The sequence below is a fragment of the Toxorhynchites rutilus genome, chromosome 3 (genome assembly GCF_029784135.1).
Source record: "Toxorhynchites rutilus septentrionalis strain SRP chromosome 3, ASM2978413v1, whole genome shotgun sequence".
NCBI lineage: Eukaryota > Metazoa > Arthropoda > Insecta > Diptera > Culicidae > Toxorhynchites > Toxorhynchites rutilus.
In genome coordinates, this window is record NC_073746.1 from 142970877 (window position 1) to 142987286 (window position 16410).

General features: G+C 39.0%; 1 protein-coding gene across 7 annotated transcripts in view; it reads left to right on the forward strand.

Moving 5' to 3' along the window:
- The first annotated feature begins 826 nt into the window (after positions 1-826).
- The window catches only part of LOC129775257 (mucin-12), a 553123-nt gene continuing 537539 nt past the window's right edge, over positions 827-16410 (forward strand). For 2 of the 7 annotated variants that reach the window (XM_055779765.1, XM_055779763.1), the window contains exon 1: positions 827-1872. The gene's annotated coding sequence lies outside the window, so the exon portion shown is untranslated. Of the gene's footprint in view, positions 1873-5827; positions 6068-16410 lie in introns of those variants that run through there. The other 5 variants (XM_055779768.1, XM_055779766.1, XM_055779759.1 and 2 more) reach the window with 4 other exon arrangements.

The window sequence follows — 16410 nt, forward strand, 5'->3', positions numbered from 1 at the left end:
GTAATGTATAGCATATCAAACAAATTTGAGAGAATTTCCAATTCGATTGGTATGTAAATCGTGAAAATCCGTTCATAGCAAAAATAGTTATTAACGTTAACTTTATTTCATAAAAACGTGACCTGTTTTCTGATTTGGCACCCTTAATGTAAGACGTATTTCTACGTCAAAAAACTTTTGTAGCGCTCTTATTGAAAAACCCGATATCGAGCAGACTTATTGCCGGCATTGGAAGGGCTGACGTTCAACTTTGAGTAATCGTGCTAAGCGGCTGACAGTCAAAAATGACGAGTAGGATAAGTTGGGTGATTTGGACCACCCCTTCATCTCGAAAAGTACGGCTTAACTTGGATTATTTATAATATCATCTCCTATTATTGTTGAACCGTATGTACCTAACGCAAAAAACTTTGGTAAAAGTTGACAGGTGGGGAGAAATGGTAGCATGAACAAATTGGCATTAAAACTTAAATTCTTAAGCTTTTGCAACACTGTCTTCTAAAAGATTGAGAATCAGAGGCAAAACAGTAAACAACAACGCCGCACAGTATACTCTATTTGTTTTTTTTGGCGCACAAGAAAACTGCTAAGCGACGTTAACGCTTAATTATTCCGTCTCTTTCTCCCACATCAACAGAGCGAAGCACAGTCTGCTGAGTGGTTGAGATCCGAAATGAATGAGTTGCACAGTGCTTTGGATTCCCGTTAGCTCACCACTCGGTGCTGTCGCTCTTCCGCTACTGCAGTATTATTTTGATTTGGTGGGCACACGTGTTAGTGAGAACGGCAAGCGTGCTCTCGCTATGTGTGTACGCCCTGAGGCTGTGTGCGTGCGAAACACTCAAAAAAGCCAAGATGGACGCGTTTTACTACGTAGTGAAAACTTGTACTGCTAGAGGAAATAATCAAAACACATGGTTTTCCGAATGGATTTTCGGCTGATTTTCGCTCGATTGGACAGAATTCCCGCTGGTTTGTACCGTGATCGAGATATTCGTGCGTGCCGTGGTAGTTTTCAGTGAAATATCGGTAGTGTTTTGTGTTGGCGCATTCAGAATTTAAAGGGGAGCCAAGTATATTGGATTGCGCTGGGGGTAATTTGCTCTATGGCGTAGGATCTGTTTTTTACCTATGCTTCTCTTGCGCTCTTCTTCGCAATCGTGCAGTGCTACCAGGATTTGTACTAATAGTTTCAGTGACAAGGTTCGCGAAAGTCTCCTAGATGCATAATCGTAATAAACAATCACCTTCGAAAGAAACTTTAGTGTATGTTTGGAAAACTGGTGTTTTCCGAAAAAAAATCCTGAATGTATCAGAATGCCGCCCCATAGATGTAACATCAACGAATCTGAAAACACTGGATCACGTTCAATTGAAGAAGCATTCAATTGTTTGATCGGGAGCATCTTTCGTGGATGTGTGGGCTTCGCCCTCTGATCCTAGAGAGCAGAGTACCTTGTTAAGTGGCAAAATACGAAAAAAAAAGTGAATCTTCCCATCGTCAGTAGTCGCGGAAATTCCTGAAGAAGAGCGCAGCAATAATAACAGTGGCTTCCGAGAATGGTGGCAATAACAGAAGCGCGTGTTGTGTGAGGTTTTTGTTTGTCTATCCCTTCGATAATAATTCGATCGGATCATAATAGGCACTGGCATTGCGTTGTTTTGATACAAAAATAAATGATTATTTTTGTTTTGATCGGGTAGAAGACAGGAAGTAGCGCCGTATATGTGTGGCATAAATGTGTTGCTTGCACAATTGCTGTGTAAAATGGAGAAGAACGTGACGAATAATGTTTTGCACAAGAGTGGCCAAAAGCAGTGGACTTTCGGAATTGGACTCGGTGAAACAGCTTCCTGATGTAGCATTCGAAGGTGAGTTCACTCTGGATGTGGGATGCTTTATGTAACGGTGGTGAAAAGTAAGTTTAGTGAATGTTTTCTAATTTCTGTGCGGTGAAACGATTGGAATGTGAACCATGGCCTTCAAAATACTGGCATGTTTAGAAAGTGTTTTCTGTTTATGATAACTAATGGGCAGAGCTGCCTGGAATGATTGAGGAAATGAACAATTTAAACTGATTGATAACTCATGAAGGTATGCGTTGTGGCTGCTGTTGTTTGTCTTATATTTCGACGTCCTTCCTCGTAATACACAAATTTTAGCTTCAGAGTGGCCATACACAGACCTCTCTGTCTGTGCTTTACATCCATACGCTTCTTATTTGTCGAAAGCGAGAAAAATGTCAATATAGTATGCTAAACAACAAACAAGTTTTTTCCCAGTGATCATTTCCATTAACACAACATTCGTCTTGGAAAGATAAGCAAAACTTCACTGTCTACCTCGAAATTGACATGTTGCTCTTGATTATATGATCCTTCTTGGAAGGAGCTATCATCAGTTAGAAATCATCTTGATTCGGGATCAAGTTTTGACACGTTCCGTTTCGATTCGGTTTCATAGAGAATGTGAATCGCATTAACACTTGAAAAATGAGGGCGGGAAACGGAAAACTCATTTAATACGTTATGAAAGAAATTATACTTCAGAAAAATGAAGGATACCAGCAATTTAGAATAGAAATTTAAATTGGTGCTCTGCTATGTATCTTACTGTCAGCTAAAAAGAAATTTTCGTGAATGTTCCATGACACATTCTCATTGACATTTGATTTCTTTACTTCTCAGTAGATCTTTGATATAATTCGAATTGGAGTTATCATTAAACTCACTCTACTCACTCTAACTGAATTGTCGTATAAATGAAACGTGATAATTAGACGTCCCACACGCCTAGAAGTTTAAACAAATAATATTATAGCTACAAAACTTGGCTGGGTCACTCACAATTCCCCTTTTCTGCTTCACAATCTTCGCTTGCGTACCGGCACTAACAGTGCATGGAATTCTTGGGCAACTTGTTTCCGCATCCAAGTAACAAATATTCGCACAAAATTGTCTTCATTTGGACTGATGCATTGTCAAATCTTCATTGATCGTTTCGCTACAACTGAAATAAATGTACGTTACTCCGGAGTGAGTTATTGAAACTTTTCATTTGAAATATAACCAAATCACTGGTTAAACTAATCCCGTTGTTTTTTGGAAAGAACTAATAGTGCGACTATACATCAATGAACCGAATCGTGCGCCTCGTCAATGAGTTAGATTGTTATGAATTAATAGTTTGCTTTCAAAGCAATTTTTGACCTTTGGAACATGTTTATAAATTTTTAGGTTATTGAAACAAGTTTTCGGATCAATAAATAACAAGCATATAACGCGTAGAAATTTTATCTGTCGAATGAAGTGGTTATCATATCATTCAGTTCAGCCGGAAAAGTGGTATTAACGCTCAAAATATTCTTTCTTCAATGTAACGCTCTCGTTTTCGAAACCTTGAACTTACACTCCAGTATAAAAACGAAAGACCTACGTCAAAAACATTTTTAGCCAAACAAACGGTTAATCAAATAGGCACTAAAATGTATTAAACGGGTTGTTGTGGTCGTGATGCTTTCTATGGTATGAAATTTCTACTATAAGTGAGCTTCGAAAGCGTCGAGATGTGAACGAATTTGTGCAAGAAGTTAAGGATAGACACCCGTGAATTGTGTTAAAAATAAACATTCGTTTGGTCGATAGCAGTCCCAACCAACCAATCTTGCACAGGTCAGAACAAGGTGGAAGATTGGCATTGCATGGAAGTCGGCTTGGGGAGAATCGTAGTATCACATTTTATTTTAAAGCGCATTTACTTTCGAGAGCTTCATTGGACGAGAAACCCCAAACGCTTCCATTAACACGTTCGACGCCCAACGCGACGTTTTTGAGTTTCTTGCAGAGCCCAACATGCGATTAAATTATTAAATGAAGATCAATAAGTATAAGTATAAGTGGTTTCATCTCAGCTAACATTGAATCGTGGTTCGCCCCGTAGTGTTAAGAAGTAATGTTTGGGTTTGGGGAAAATGTAATGATCCATCAAGAGTTTTCAAACGCATAGTGAAAAAGCTAACAATATGACGATTAAAATGTGTATATTATTTCGATTTTACTTGCCACTCGTTTTCCCCAACAACGCAACGAGGAATCTTTTTGCCTACAATTCGGCGTTAGATGCGTATTATGCATTATTCTCGATTTGCCGATAATGTGCATCTACCAGTTGACAGAATCAATGGAGAGATGATCTAGGAATGATCTTAAAGATATTGAATGGTTTCATTCTATTCTCCCCAAACATTTGACGAGAGGCTGGCTCAAAAGATTAAACGTTGATAGAGATGTTATTAGATTGAAGTTCAGGTTGTTGTCCAATCAGTTCCTGCTCAATTTTCGTTTTATCGTGTAGGTCTTGCTACTAACGGTTCATGTAATTGTGGTCCAGGATGTCATTATATCGTACATGTTATATTTAGAAGTTCGAAAGGGTATTCTCACGTATATTTTCAGGGCTTCCATGTGATGTATCAAAAGATAAAAAAATATTTTGAACAATGAAAAAACTCAATTCAAATGCAATTACCACACACAATCACAGTCCTATGTCAAGATTCCGTCCGTGCCCCTAGGCCCAGACCCATCAACTTTTTTCCGGTGCTAGCATCGATGAAAATGATCAATGAACAAAGATGTATGTTTTTATTTGGATTTCCGTTCTTTTAGTCCAGAACTAAATTTGTGACAAGTACTAATATGAGGAACATTAGTTCTAAAAAGATTGTGATTAATTGTTTAATTGGATCTTGTAAGCATACTGTTTAACTTGTTCAGTTTCCGATTGGTTTATCGACTGAAGCTTCAGGTTCACGTAAACCAAGAAGAAGAGAGGAAATCAGCCGAACGCATACGGTGATTCAAGGTAAAATATTTCTTTCAAAATTTTTGGAAAAGAGGAAAGATTCAGTAGACATATATATGCAATGTCAGAAGCTTCAAAACTCTGAGATAATATTCTCCAGTAATCGTTTGGACAATTGGATCAAACATCTTATAGAGACTTAATAACATATACTTTTTGATCCGTAACATAATTGACACACTGTGTATCATTTCGTATCTCTTGTATTTTCCAAGAATGAAAAAAGAACAAGTTGAAAGTCACTGAGTGGGTGAGTACGTAAATTGCGTCGTTAGTTGAATTAATCATCCTCGTTTCGCTTACACAAGAAACTGGTAATGCGAATGCGCGCCACAAATCTCTGTAAGGTGTGTGTGGTACGTGGGGTTGTGCGTAGTAAAAGCACCACCACTACCACTAGGGGCGTGTTTGCTTCCAACCCAAACAGGGCAATGAGAGACACTCACTCGTGTGCACATTCTTGATTCATAACATCGTAGACACGATACTGTTTACTGTCGCAGTCGCGGACTTTAGACGTGCATAGGTGTGTTTGTGCGTCGTCGTGTTTCTGCCGCTATGGATGTGTATGTATGGGTGTGTTTTTAATGAAAAATAGTATGAATGACCGACGAAGTCAGCAGCAGTCGTGATAGAGAGAGAGAGGAGGTAGCGAAAAGAATAACAATAATAAACATGTTTTTCAGTTCGTCAAAGGGAATGAAAAACAACGGGTCGTGAAGTGAAGTGTCGATATTCAATTGGTTTGTTTACATGTTTGCTTCGTTTTACGTCTCGTTCAATTATTGTGTGAGCAGCGATAATGAGCTTTTGGGAGTATTAATATGTTATTTCTTGTTATCAGCAGACCAATGTTGAGGTATTACGATAACCAGAACCCGACTGTTTCAGACGATGATCCGAAGGTAAACATTTTGTGTGGTCGGTAGAGTATAACTCGAAGCACAACGTAATATAGCAAAAGATGTTTGTTAACTTGCAGTGCAGTGCATTGTGGGTTAGGTGTGGAGCAGGGGGAGTGAATATTAAGGGAAGCACCATTCATAAAGGGCCATCGTCTGCATAATGGTGAGCTGATTGCATGCTTCGCTCGGTTCCGCTGCATGAGGACTGTATCGTCGCTTCCAGCCCGTAACCGCGTTTAAAGTTTGTGATGAGGATTGGACAGAGAGATTAGAGTAGCTTGGATTCTACAAGTTTTGGGTAAGCTCTTTTTCCTTCACTTGAAACAACATATGGACATAGATGTAACATTTTCTAATTGTCTGCAAACAACAAATGTCAGCCGTATGTTTACCCAAAACCTATGATATTTCAATCAACGTTGTTGTTTGCAATGGGTGTGTCCGGTAATTTCCACTTCCCTCAAAAACATCTTTTTCGTAACTCTTCCTGGCAAAACGCCACTAAAGCTAAAGTGCATTATTCGGAAATTGTTTCTTCGGGGTAGCTGGCCCAGTTTTCTTTCTTGCTGTTGCAGTTTAAGTCTATCAAAGTTTATGTTTTCCTGTTTCTAGCAACCATAAATTCTACTTCAGCTAACACACAACACTCCTCGGGAGCTGTGTAGTGAGCTTAGCCATGCTGCAGTTGTGAAGGCAAAATCCCCCAACCGATTGCATCGTCGTTGCACCTCTAACCGCATTTCTCGTTTGTTGTTTTTTATCTTTCTCTTTCCCTCCCGTCCGGTGCATTTTTGCGTCGTAGCGTGTTATGAGTTGGGTTGGGTAAAATCGCGAGTGTCTATCTTTTTACGATGTGTTTTTGTTTACTCATTATTTTACGTTTCTTCTACGTCGAACCATTACGGGCTATACTACCTCTCCCTGCACTCCACTCTCTGAGGTCTGGTTTGTGGTGGCAACACACGAAGAAACACACCTGGCCAAGGCTGCGGTGCGATTTGGTTGTTTGGCTTAGATGGCGTGTCTCGGCGATTCTACGGCGGCTCGGTGGAGGTCGTCGGCGTTGTAATTTTCGTCGTTCGCTCACTTACTTGAATGTCTGATTGGTACAGACGGGTGGACCGGCCCTACCGAAAGTGAGATGTGCGCTATTAGCCTGCTGTTGGTCTGGTCGGGAAGTGCACTCATTGCGGTGTGGTGTAGTTGCACCCCGTTTGTTTGTAATGGTCAATAGAAACATTCGCTGCAACAGAATTGTTTGCATTCGGTCTTTCGTCTTATCGAGTACAGGTCGGACTCGATTATGTACAACTTTGGACTCGAATATACAGTGACTCAAATCCGTAATCGTACTCCACCATGCAGATCTCTTTTCCCTTCATTTGAAAGTCGAAAACAAGCTTTCAGAACATTCTATTTAGATAAAATTATAGTGTTATATGAAAGTTAAAAGGTTTGCTATCTGTTTTCAGAATAATGGTTTTCATTTCTCTAAAAATGGCGAATGTATGTGCTAATGTATGAAAATTGAGTCAAACTCATAATCGTACGCTGGTTGAAATCTCTACTCGATTTCGAAGGCGTTGGCCAATTTCCTAATTCCATCATTATTATGGTATCCCTTGTTCATTGCAAATATTTTAGCTGTCTTTAGATTTATCTACTAGTTTTTTGGTGTATTCGGAAGGTATATTTATCATTGTTTTCATTAAGTGGTTTTTAAAATCGTCATTTTTAGAAATTTTATGGTTTCTAAATTTACTACATAGATATCTTCCTTAGTTTTTTACAGGGATTGATGTCGGAATATTGTGGAAGAATATCAATAACTTTTGAGTAATTGTAATGTAACCATGTGCGAACTTTTTTTTTTGCTGAGAAACGGTTTGTCTCTCTGTGCTCGGACATTCAAGCTGCCCTTCCTAGGCACATTACAAGCTTTTTGTTTGCTCAATTTGGTTTTTATCGATGGTGTAATGGATCAGAATGTTTACTTGAACAACCTAAAGGTGTAGCATGTAGCAAAGTGTGAACAAAATGAGATGGAATCGAGGATTCAAGTTTTGCCTAGACAATGATCCAGAGCTCAAGACATATGAAGTTCGCACATGGTTACATTACAATTACTCAATAGCTATTGATATTCATGCACAATGTTCCGATATCAAGCCCAGTAGAAAACTAAGCAAGTTATCAGTGTAGGAAACTTAGAAACCATTAAATTTCTAAAAGTAACGATTTTAAAAACCACTTAATGAAAAAATTGATAAATATACCTTCCGAATACACCAAAAAACTCGTAGATAAATCTAAAGACAGCTAAAGATAGTTGCAATGAACAAGGGATACTATAATAATGATGGAATTAGGAAATTGGCCAACGTCTTCGAAATCGAGTAGAGATTTCAACCAGCGTACGATTATGAGTTTGAGTCAATTTTCATTCATTAGCACATACATTCGCCATTTTAAGAGAAATAAAAATCATTATTCTGAAAACAGATAGCAAACCTTTTAACTCTCTTATGACACTATAATTTTATGTAAATAGAATGTTCTGAAAGCTTGTTTTCGACTTTCAAATGAAGGGAGAAGAGATCTGCATGGTGGAGTACGATTACGGATTTGAGTCACTGTATGCAGTTATACAGGCAAAAATATGTGCCGTGAGAGTTCCTAGCGGCCACGTTCGGCGAGGACACCAGCAGCCATTAAGGTTGTGAGGGGCGGTTTCTTAGAAAATGAACCGCTCGATCCTGAAGACCGCAGCTTACCTGGATATGTCGATCGGAACTGCATACACCATCATGCCGAAGGACCTGGGATACAAGCCGTACAAGAAACGCAAGGTTTACGGGGTAACGAAGGCTACAACGAAGAATAAGCTGGACAGAGCCAAACTGATGCCGTAAAGGTTCTCAATAAACATCGCCTCAATAAAAATTGACGCAGAAAAGAATATCTCGTATTTTTCATTCTTTTAACACATTTTCAAAGTGTATTCGAACTTACTGATCACCCTGTATATTGGCATGACAGGTCGCAAACAAATAGTAACAAATTTATAGATGCCTGTGTCCTAATCGCTATTCACTCCAATTCACATGTGCCTCAATGATCCCGGTAGAAAACAAACAAGAACATAACATTTTGCGGACCGCTACGAGATTTCTCGTGTTTCGCGTTTCGTCTGTTATGGATGGAACCAGCGTTGCCAATGTTCCAGTTTAAACTGGATTCTTCCAGTTTTTTTTCTTCGATCCAGTCAAACAGTTAAACCTTGAAATCTTCCAGTTTTTTCAAATATTGTCTAGTTTTATCCAGTTTTTTTATATTGTGCTTCAGTTTTACCAATTTTATGTGAAATAAATTCACAATGTATAAATATTATCCCTCCCTCGCCCTTTCTATTCCTTAACCATTTCGTATTTTGACATTATTCGTTCGATCGATCAAAGGGGTATTTGCCTTGAATCGATACTTCTTTTCTTATACGCTCTCAGTGTTATTTTACTCCTGCTTACACTTCCGAATTCTATACGATTAGTGCGCAGAGCGTGTGGTATCTACCCAAGCAGCAACGTTCTAGGTTTATATACATATTATATGTTCTAGGTCCTCCAAAACATGCTGAAGTTCAGACCAATTGATCTACCATTTCAACAACGACTGGTGCAATGTTCATAGCAAGAAATCTAACCCTAAGTGGTTCATAGAGCCCGCGTGCTATGCTGACTTTGAGTTTATATACATGTTATATGTTCTAGGTCCTCCAAAACATGCTGAAGTTCAGACCAATTGATCTACCATTTCAACAACGACTCGTGCAATGTTCATAGCAAGAAAACTAACCCTAAGTGGTTCATAGAGCCCGCGTGGTATGCTGACTTTGAGTTTATATAAGCATTATATGTTATAGGTCCTCCAATTCATTCTGAAGTTTAGAAGATCATAGGATCAATGTGCTCCATTGACTTTAATTGATATGAATATTAAACCCAAGTAATCTTGCTTCCGTTTACATCCGTTTACATCAATCGACCCTTCAACGAAATGAAAATCCGAAAATCTCATGTGTCACAACATGCGACAAAGATTATTTTTAGGTAACCTAAAAAGGAAAACCTGTAAAATTAATTAGACCGGCTGTATTTTCCTCAATCGAAATCCATTCCATCCAATCCAAAAGAGCTTCTCACAATTAAAACCTGAGAAGGTATCCGAGAGAACTTCTCTAAAATCAATCGTCCCGGCAATACGTTATTCATAGCTTTATAGTACTCCATTCGCGACGGCGGAGAGTTATCTTTGGGAAACATGAAAAGATAAACGGAACAATTCTAAAATCAATCGGACCGGCGTTATATTCCGTTATTCATCCATATTGAATTTCCATCTCGAAGGGACATAGTTATCTTTCTGAGAAGCCGAGAGAACTCCTCTAGAAACAATCATCCCGGAGCTATCTTCTAGCTTTATAGAAATTAAATCGCGACGGAGGAGAGTTATCTTCAGGTAACCTGAGAAGATTACCGAGAGAAATCCTCTGAAACCAATAGAAATTCCTCGAATATTGTTTCACAGTAATGTTCGAGTGGTGGGAAACGTTATTTTGATCTGCTCGAATGGTTGATTAATGGTTCATTTCGCTATTCATGAGCTACATGTAAATATTACACGAAGCTTCGAAGTAAGGTCTATTTCTCAAGCACTGGAATAGATAAAAAATATGTTTTGAATAACTCAAAGCAGAACTTCTTAAAATAAATCGATTTTTCAGGATCCAGTTTTCTTCCGGTTTTTTTAGGAGCCATCTCCAAGTTTTTTGAAAAATATTATTGGCAACTCTGGATGGAACACGAAATAAGGTGTGTTTTCTACACTTGATGGTTAAATCCATGGTCTGCCAAGAATCTCACAAGGCCTACCGATGGTTCGCCTTCGTCTCATCCACACCGAAGGAAACGATCTCATTCGTAGCATCCGAACAAATGAAGCGTACAAGTTTGCCCCAAAACGTGCGGTCCTTGAAGTGTTAACCTACATTCTACTTCTACCAGTTCCCACTTATGTCGAAGCAGACAGATTTATGGCATAAATTTATTTTTAATGCAAAACTGTTCAGGCAGTATTCTAGTCCAGAAATTTGAAAAAAAATCAGTTTTCTTTTCCTTCATATTTCTGTAGTTGAGGCATTCAAGAATACACCCTAGGAAGGCCTTATCGAAAATCCTATTATTTACCGAGTTAGAGCTATTTTAGTGATGTGGTATCTAACCTGGTACGGCCATAACAATAAACTTCAAATGCGTTTTTTTTCGAAACTAGTTTTTTTTTCAAACTGGCGTACACGATATCTCAAGTTCTACTGAACCGATTCATGTCGAATTTATATGGAAATAATCTCTCTATTACATGAACCTCTAAAAACGATATTTTCAAAATTTTACTTTTTTTAAAAAATCGGGAAACGTAAGAAAAAGTGTTTAAAATCGCATTTTGTTTTTCAAACGGCCGCCATTTTGTCAAAAAAGATGCTTTCTACTTGGGTTCATACGATAGCGGCATCTTTTCTGATTCAGAATCTGTTCGATTTTGTTGTTTCAGATAACCAGAAGGACTGGAATCATGTATGCCATGGCTCAACTTTTTCTTGAACCCTCTCACCTCATCAGCTCTTAACTATTCTAGTTATGAATATTTTTTCGCCGTTCGTTTTTTGTTTTATTGTTAAAAGATAGACGAACAAATAATAATATAATGAATAGTAAAAATATTCTTTGATTTATTTTTACGGAGCTCGAAAAAAGGTCCGAAATTCGTGTCTCTACACTAGAATACCCCCTGGATCGTATGCAGTCAGAGTGGACCAAGTGCATACAACCATAGCGACTAGAGAGTAGCCACGTTTTCCATCAGCCAGAAAGTGGAAGGAATTTAAAATGAAACATTTGATTTCTCCGTATCAGAAAATTCTTCCCTTCGTCCTTCAATGAACGCGGAAAAGTAACTCATATCAGAACAGAATGTATATGTTTTTCGAACAATTCAAAGTTATCGAAAAACTAATCGAATATATTATTATAGTTTGTTCAGGCGGAGTGGACCAAAGGCCGAAGAGTAAAAAATTGTGATTACTAAACTTTTCATGATTGATTTCAAATCCAACCATGGTTTTTCATTGACTGGGAGTACAGGCAAACATTTTTTTTTCAAAAAAAAATCTGTAAAAACTTTACCAGTAACTTTAAATAATCGTGTTCGGTACACAATTTGGAAAAAACTTTTTTGTGTGCGGTAGATAGGGACCGTATAAAAAAGTTACTCCCAAGAAAATAACTGGCACTCGAATCCACGCCGGTCACCGTTCGATTTCCTTTTGTTTTTCTGCTTTGCGATGGGAGAGTTTGCCGTTTCGGTTGTGCGTGGCGGTGTTGTGCTTTTAGTTGCATGTCTAAACTTGTTGATGTTAGAATTCATGTCATGCGCAACTTAGAACATTTGATGGAAGGATGGGAATTATTTGAGAAGTGGATAATTTAGACATAAATATTCTTCATTCGCACTGAAATGCATCTAAACCATCGAAAAAAAAAACTAAATGGACGATAACTTCGTCAAATATGCTTCTTTCCATATACCGCACAAGAACAGAAAACCGTCCAAAAAATCGCACAAATGTTTAGTGAAGGAAATTCTACAGTTTAAAATCCACGTCGACTGTGTACTGAATAAATGATATGATAAAAAATATTTTTGATTCGGTCAGAGTGGATCAAGTAGGTGAGATGGGGGTAAGACGGACATATTAAGGAAAACTTCAATAGTATCTTTCTCATGTTTTCCAAAACTTAAAAGCAGTTTATATACTGGTTTTCGAAATAATTGGCCAAATGTTTAAAAAAATGTGTTTTTTCATGTTTTTACTGAAATCAAACAAGCCGAAAAGTAGAACATTTTTATCGATGCGGGTATAATGGACATGTAGTGGGGGGAATATGGATAGGTCAATAATATACGAAGCGTAGAAGTTTATCGCTCGCGAGAGGAATAATTTCGCTCTCTCTGAGTGTTTGTGCGTCCAGTAACTGAAATAGAACAAAAAGAGAAAGCAAAATAAAAAAAGTGTTCAATACTCTTCCCTTCAGTTTCCATCATGCATTGGATGTTATTATGGATGTGACCCAATCAGTGCAATTATTTCAATAATTGAAATTTACCACTTAAGAACGAATTTACTATTCCGTACATACCTGATATCGCTCCTCTGTCAACCCACTAACCATAATATAACCATCAGTGAATTCAATTTTGCAATTAAACCACTCAATATCGAAGCCGCAAAAATTACATCCACACGCGGAATCATGTTTGATTTTCAGTTTTTGTTTCCCTATTCCACTTTTGATCAGTATTCATTGTCATAGGATGATTTAAATATTCTAGAATAGCATGTAGAAGGAGTTCCCATCAACAGAAATTTGAAATTCATAATCCAACTATACAAATGAACCACCTGTCCATCATACCCCCTACACATAGTCAGTCGTAAAACCCCCTTGATTGACCTTACAAAGCTTTTTTTTGTAATAATGCCACTACGCGACATTGCTAAAGATTAACTAAGAGATGTAGAAAAACAATTGAGCAGAATGATTGGAAGCTACTAAAACTACGCAGATTCAAACTTTGAGTTCGATCTACTTGAAATTATTATTACACCGACCTTATAACTCTTTCGAATCACGTCGCACATGAAGCCCGAGAACAATATTGGGTGTACAAATAAGTTTGACTCAATAGGTTCGCCATTTCAAACATACACATCGGACAACACTGAACACAACTTTATTATGAAGATAAGCGTTGAAACTTCAAGTATCAGTGCGTATTAAGTCCTCAAAGTCAAAACAACATTTTTCCCATTACTCCAAAAATGGAAAATTTCGTTCCAACGAAGCCGTTTTTGTGGGGAATTCTTTTGCATTACTGCAAAAAAAAAAGAAGACAGCAGCTGAGATGCATCGGATTCTTGTGGAGAGTTACGGCAAGCATGCTCTGTCAGAACCAACATGTAGAGCTTGATTTCACCGATTCAAAAGAGGTAATTTTGACCTCTAGGATGAGCACACCGACGCAATATGATATCGCTATCGCCTTTGTGGAGCAACACATATCGCTAGCAACACGACGTGTTGGTTGAAAAGCAACTTATTGCTCATAATTTGGCAAGTTTTGTTCATTGAGCAGATTGTTTGCATAATGTCAGGCGTTTTTATTGCTTTGGTATGCGAAGCACAACAAAATATGTTGTCTTTTTGTATAGCTTTCTGAAGAAAGCTATACAAAAGAACTTCGATATAATGTACCCTCGATATGATCTTACTGCTTTGTGTCTCTGTAAACACACAATGGTTCAATTTACATTCTAGTGTATTTGTATTGGTGACCAGTGTTGCCATATTTAAATCTATACCAGAAGGGCTAAAAATCTTTCTTATCTGTAGTTTTTTTTCCAAAAATCCGTACCATAGAAAATTTTCGTTGTAGAGAAAAAACTAATTTATTAGTATGAAAAAAAATACTCATTTCTTTACTACAAATACTACATTTACATTTGCAAGTCAATCATGTGTTTGATGCTGTTTATACATAGTTTTTTCTGAATCTATTTTGCACCATCCATTAAAATTTCCGAGCTGCCGCCACGATGATTGATCAAATATTAGGCTGTCAAAAAAGTCCTGCGGTATTTTTTTTTGAATTTTCATTTGATCATAAAATTAGTTACAATCATCTCAAATTAAGTCAAATATGCGCCGTTTTGTTCGATGACTTGTTCCCAACGAGATGCCAACTTCATAATACCCCTGTTATAGAAGCTCGCTTCCTTATTGGCAAAAAACTCGGATAGCCAATTTTCACAGGCCTCTTTTGTGGCTAACTTCTGACTATCTAGCTCGTACGCCATGGTCAAAAACAGGTGGTAGTCACTTGGTGCAAGGTCCGGACTATACGGCGGATGCAAAAGAACCTCCCATCCGAGCTCCCGGAGCTTCTGGCGCGTCACCAAAGAAGTGTGTGGCCTGGCGTTGTCCTGATGGAAGACAATGCGGCCTCTGTTTATCAAAGATGGCCTCTTCTTCATGAGTGCTACCTTCAAGCGGTCCAGTTGTTGGCAGTACAGGTCCGAATTGAGTGTTTGGCCATAGGGAAGCATCTCATAATAGATTATTCCTTGACAATCCCACCAAACACACAGCAGAACCTTCCTGGCCGTTAATGAGGGCTTGGCCACCGTCTAAGCTGCTTCAGCGGGCTTCGACCACGACCGTTTGCGCTTCACGTTGTCGTAAGTGACCCACTTTTCATCGCCAGTCACCATCCGCTTCAGAAACGGGTCGATTTTGTTGCGATTCAGCAGCGATTCACATGCGTCGATACGGTCAAAGATGTTTTTTTGCGTTAACGTGTGTGGCACCCATACATCGAGCTTCTTTGTGAATCCAAGCTTCTTCAAATGGTTAATAACGGTTTGATGACTTATCCCCAGGTCTTGGCCGATGCTACGGCTGCTACTATGCCGGTCTTTCTCGGCTAATTCAGCGATTTTGTCGCAATTTTCGACGACAGGCCTTCCGGAGCGTGGCGCATCTTCGACGACCTCTACACCAGAACGAAAACGTTGAAACCATCGTTGTGCGGTGGAAATGGAAACTGTATCGGGTCCATAAACTGCACAAATTTTATTGGCAGCTTGAGATGAATCTTTGCCTTTGTCGTAGTAGTACTGTAAAATATGTCGGATTTTCTCTTTGTTTTGCTTTATATTTGCGACACTATAACTCACGAACGACTTAATCAAACAAAACACTGTCAAAGACTATATTATAGCGCGCAAAAATACCTTTCCAACAAGCTATAGTATGACTCGATACAATGAATACAACTAGAACTACGTGCTTAGAGCCGTGGAGTTGCCGGCCTAGAATAGCACTTCGGGTCTTGGTCCCTGTCCCTGTCGTATGAGGCGACTAATCGGGTGACAACGCGAGTAAGGGCGCGGTAAAGCCTATTGGAGATTGCACGGGGGAAATACCGTGTACAGGAGCCACGAAAGGAGTGCCAAGCACATCAGGATTGACGCCAGTAAGATCCTGATTACGACATACTGGTTACGACATAGAAAACGGACACGATACGGAAACGATTTCAACACGACGCTAAAGGCTGACAGTCGTGCTATCCTGTTCCCTGAGTAAGGAAGGGTGACACCTTCCTGAAACGGCGTGTAGGCTAATAGTGCGATTGCCCCCGTCCCGGTAATAACTTGGCAAGTCTTCGGGTACGTTCAATGCTCGTCTAGGCTCAGGCACTAGGTACTAGGCGTCAGATGTCACATTCCTGACTTGCGCTGATCTGGCTCTGAACACGGTCCCTATGAAGGACCGTGTCAACCCCTGCATGGCCTCACTGCTTGCATAGACAACCATGGGATCACTGATAGCGACTATGTACAACGAGCGGAGATAGCGGCCCGAAGTTGGGACCCAACAGACATGAATATCATCGAACAATTCAACAGACGAAACGACGGTAATGAAGACACACCAACGGGAGAGGCGAGCGTGTTCGCAAGGA